This window comes from Oryx dammah, unplaced genomic scaffold, assembly GCF_014754425.2.
Source record: "Oryx dammah isolate SB20612 unplaced genomic scaffold, SCBI_Odam_1.1 HiC_scaffold_28, whole genome shotgun sequence".
NCBI classification, from domain to species: Eukaryota; Metazoa; Chordata; class Mammalia; order Artiodactyla; family Bovidae; genus Oryx; species Oryx dammah.
Window position 1 is genome coordinate 115,934,218 of NW_024070212.1, and position 4,576 is coordinate 115,938,793.

At 57.4% G+C, this 4,576-nt stretch overlaps 1 protein-coding gene across 1 annotated transcript in view; it reads left to right on the top strand.

The window, feature by feature from the left end:
* The window catches only part of TWIST2 (twist family bHLH transcription factor 2), a 53,182-nt gene extending 49,066 nt beyond the window's left edge, over positions 1–4,116 (top strand). The window contains exon 2 of the mRNA XM_040231984.1: positions 3,361–4,116. The gene's annotated coding sequence lies outside the window, so the exon portion shown is untranslated. The remainder of the gene's footprint in view (positions 1–3,360) is intronic.
* Positions 4,117–4,576: the final 460 nt, after the last annotated feature.

Sequence of the window (4,576 nt, forward strand, 5' to 3'; positions counted from 1 at the left end):
CATGTGTACATGTGTGCATGTGTGCACGCATGTGTGTGCATGCATGCATGTGTGCGTGTGTGTGTGTGCCTCTGCGCTTGTGTGTGTGCATGTGTGTGCGCGTGTGTCTGTTGCTCAGCAAGGCCGTTTCCGCCCTGTGGCCCTCAGTCCCCTGTTATGAATTGTCATTTGTTTTCTGCCTGTATTGATGGTGCATTTTGTTGGTTCTCTCCCTCCAAACCGCTCTTGGGAGCTGTGTTCAGACGGTCAGAGGCTGGGTCCCAGCTCGGTGAGGGGCCAGAGGGCCCCAGCTGAAGGGCAGTGCTAGACAGACCCCAGAGGCAGGAGGACCGACCTGCACAGACGGGGTGAGGCCCGCCAGGGTAGGGGCAGCTGTCAACGTTTCCGCTACGGGGCCCATTCCTGCCCGTCTCCCCTGGCACCCCCCCTTACCCAAGCGTCCGTGGGAGCCCAGGAGTTGAGGGTCTTTGTTTTAGGTGCAGCGAGTGGGAGGAGGGAGGAGCTGTGGCAGTGAGAGCAGCCTGGCCCCTTCCGTGGGTGCCGGGATCTATGGAGGTGAAGGGGCCTCTACTTTTCACTCGGAAGGGGCAGTGGGAGCTGGGGCAGGGCCCTGGACATCTGCTCTGTGCTGCGGCCCACAGCCACAGCCCTGGACTTCGGAGAGCAGCTCCTGGCCTCCTGACCCCGCTTCTACCCTTCAGTGTCCCTCTGGCAGCCTTTTTTGGCAGCCCTGACAAAAGTCAGGGTATTTTGTCCCTTTCCTTCCGGTTGCAGAGTCTTAGCTGCACTTCCTATAAAAAAGTTGCCATTGTCTATGCTGAGCTCTAGTTGTTTATCAGCACCTTTCTTCTCCCTTGATGGACTTCTTGGATCCATCCCTGGGCTTTTTAAACAACTAGCAGCATTCTTGGCACATGAAAGGTGCTCAGTGCCTGTTGGAAAGAGGGATGGATAGATGGACATGTGGATGGATGGATGGGTGGAAGGGTGGATGATGGATGGTGGGTGGGGGGGGATAGATGGAAGGGAGAGTGGATGGAAGGGAGGAGAGAAGGATGATGGATGGATGGTGGGTGGATGGTGGATGGTAGGTGGATGGATGGATGATGGATGGATGGTAGGTGGATGGATGGATGGTGGGTGGATGGATGATGGATGGATGGATGGTGGGTGGATGGTGGATGGTAGGTGGATGGATGGATGGTGGGTGGATGGATGATGGATGGATGGATGGTAGGTGGATGGATGGATGGTGGGTGGATGATAGATGGATGGTGGGTGGATGATGGGTGGATGGTAGATGGATGGATGGTGGATGGATGGTGGGTGGATGGTGGTGGATGGATGAGTGGATAGAAAGGAAGAAAGGATGGGAGGGAGAGAGGGAGGAAGGAAGGGAAGAACGTGGGTGGAGGGATGTGTGGATGGAGATCAGTGAGTGAATGGGAGACCCTAGAATGAGTGCTTCCCCCTTAAGCCCGCCTGCCTCTATTTCTGGAGAACTCTTGGGGTGCCCCTCCCCGTGTCAGGCCCTCGGGACACAGATTGGAGTAAGACCCTCCGCTGCTTCTCAGTGCCCTGTGGTCTGGCCTGGGTGAGACAGGAGTGCACCCACCCTCTCAGTCCAGCCACCACCTGGCCTCTCTGCCTGGCCTCTTCACCTGCCCCCTTCTGGACCAGGCAGACTGAGGCCGGCTGAGCTGTGCACGGGACGCACACACATGGTTTCAGGTGGCTGTCCCACGCAGGAGGCAGTCGGGGCCCCAGCTGTCTCACATTTGTGGCTGAGAGTGCCGCCCACGTCAGCAGACCCGGCCAGGGTCAGGGTGACATCAAGGGGGCGGGCCCGGGGGCCCTCAGCCAGGAAAACTAAGGAACCTGCCGCTTGCTCTTGCCTGAGCCCCAGGCCCCACGGGCGTGCACAGTGAACCCCGAAACCCACACTGCTCAGGGCGGCCCTGCCGTCCTGGCTTCCACGGATGATGCCGTTTCCCCTTGGAGGGCTGGTGAGGCTCATATATCAAAACCTGTTGTAATGACTTCCTCCCGCAGAGGAAGGCTTCCATTTAGCTTTCTCTAGCTGCCCCCCTTATTAATTATCTAATTACAACCACATTCTCTGAGAGAGCAGCCTTTGACTTTCTGCCCAGGACCACTTTAAACGGCTGACATATTTGGAGTGTTCAGAACTGGGAAAAAAGGAGTGTGCATGCGTCTCCAGGCGCTGGGGTTCAGGGAGGCAGGGTCTTCACGCTTGCAGGAGTTTGTCTGGATACAGTCAAGGGTCCCAGAGCCCCCTGAGCTACAGGGCCTCAGTGTGGAGCCCAGGCTCCAGGGGAGGGCGGGGCACTTCCCTGCTGCTGCTGCCCACTGCCCAGTGGGTCAGACCACACACACACACACACGCACACACACACACACACACACATGCACGAGTGAAGTGTGAGTCAGCCCGCCAGCCACGCCCAGGCCCCTCTTCTGGTTGAGACGCCTCACTTGACTAGTGCAAGGTGATAAGAGTGGGGGAACCCAGTGAGATATATGTGGGACCTCCCTATACATTTTTTTTGCAGCTGTCTGTGAATGTATGGTTATTTCAAAGGCACAGGTTTAAGGACTGACCTGGTGGTCCGCTGGTTTATAATCCACCTTGCAATGTACGGGACTCAGGTTTGGTCCCTGGTCGGGAAACTAAGATCCCCCAGGCCAGGGGGCAACTAAGCTCACCCACCACAACTGCTGAGCCCACGCGCTGCAGCTAAGACCCAAGCAGCATAAGTAAATAAGCACATTTTGTAAAAAGCTTGGGTTTAAACAGTCATCTCCCTTTGCCAGCCCTGACTCCACGGTTGCCCCGTTGCTCTTCATCCTCACTCCCCGCCCCCCACCACAGCTGGCTTTGCTCTCACTGTGACCCCGCAGCCCCAACAGTGACCTCACCCTAACCCCCTTCCCTTTCCAGGGGGCACCGCTTTTGTCCACGGGAGCCCGTCTAGGGGCAGCTCCTCCATGGGGTGGCAGTGGCCTGCGGGGTACTGTGCGGGACGAGGCTCTGGTGGGCGCGGGAGGCAGGGCGTCCGGCCCTCGGGGTCTGGGAGTGGCAGCAGAGGGTGGAGGTGGGAAGACAGGGAGCCCTCTGGGCTGGGCTTGGGCCCCTGGGGGCAGCGGCCTGCAGGCACCTGGTGGACCTGAGCACGGCTGACTCTCCAGCTCCTGCCAGGAGGGTGGGGCAGGCAGGTGTCAGAGCACCTCACAGCTGTCACCTCCTGTCGCGGGGAGGCTACGGGCTGAAACGGCCACGCAGCCCCGGGACACGAGGGCTGCAGCAGCTTCTCAACCTCCCTGTACCTTGTCTTCCAGACTCTCTTGTGGGGCTGAGTGCAACTGGCATCGGGGAACGTCCGAGTCTGCAACTTCTGAAACCCGAACGACCTCCAGGAAGCCCCCCCCCGCCCCATCATCTCGGCGCTCCCGCAAGGCATCCAGACAAGGGCCCAGCGGCAGCCGCCCTGGACCACACGGCCTCCGCCTCCAAGACGCCCCCCCTCCAGGAAGTGGCGCTCACGGTCCGTCTCGCCAGTCCATCTCTCACGGTCCATCTCGCTGGATAGCTCATGGTGCCATCCTCGCCGCTGTTTGAGAGTGTTCATAGACCCAACCCTGGGTTCTATTTGTTTTATTTTTATTTTTTGAGGGGGCGGGGATTGATTCTGAAGATCGCTGAATTCAGGAACACATTTACGAGGATTTTATTTTGTATTTCCCTTTAAGTGCCTTTTTTTTTTTAGTGTATATTTTTTTAAAAATAAACCAGAAATGCCTTCCTGTACATTCTGTTTCAACTGGACCAAGGCTCTTAACAAAGGAACCTCGAGCTATACCCCACCCCCCAGCCCCAACCTCTGCATGGCTGTCTCAAGTTAGCCTGGAATTCTCACCTCTCCCCTTTCTCTTCCTCTGTGATTCACTCAGCTAGCCATTTTTTTTTATATTTTCTGTCTCAGTGTATATGTTGCTTATTGTTTTATTTATTGAGATGTCTTTAACGAGCTCAGTGACTGCAGTGTGGCTGTGTATACTGCTCCCCGCCCAGGAACAATAAAGACGTCCCTGCAGCCCCCGTCTTCCGTCTCTTCTCTACACTACAGCATGAGCACGGCCTGAGAAGCCTGGAACCGGCTGCAGAAATAACAATCGCGTCACCTTAAGGGGATCAGCAGGGATGTGAGACGTGTTAGGCTGTGCGTGACCCTAGAACTTTCTAGAACCACCAGTGCTGATGTGGTTGAGCAAGTTCAGCGGGCCCAGGTCTGGGAAGGCTGGTCTCAGCCCCTCCATGTGCCCGTCTGCTACCCCCGGCCCCCGTCAGCCACCCATCCTACGTCCTACCCCTACGGTCTGAGGTCAGTGCCAGCCAGGGCCAGCCCGGCAGAGCCTTCCCGGGTGGAATTCCTTGCTTCCCCCAGACACGACCTCTGTGCTTACTTACACTTATCTCCTGGTGGGTCACTGTCTGCTCTGTGTGCCTTCAGTCTCCCTGATGACAAATTCCATGGGAGCTGACCTGCCCGCCGCA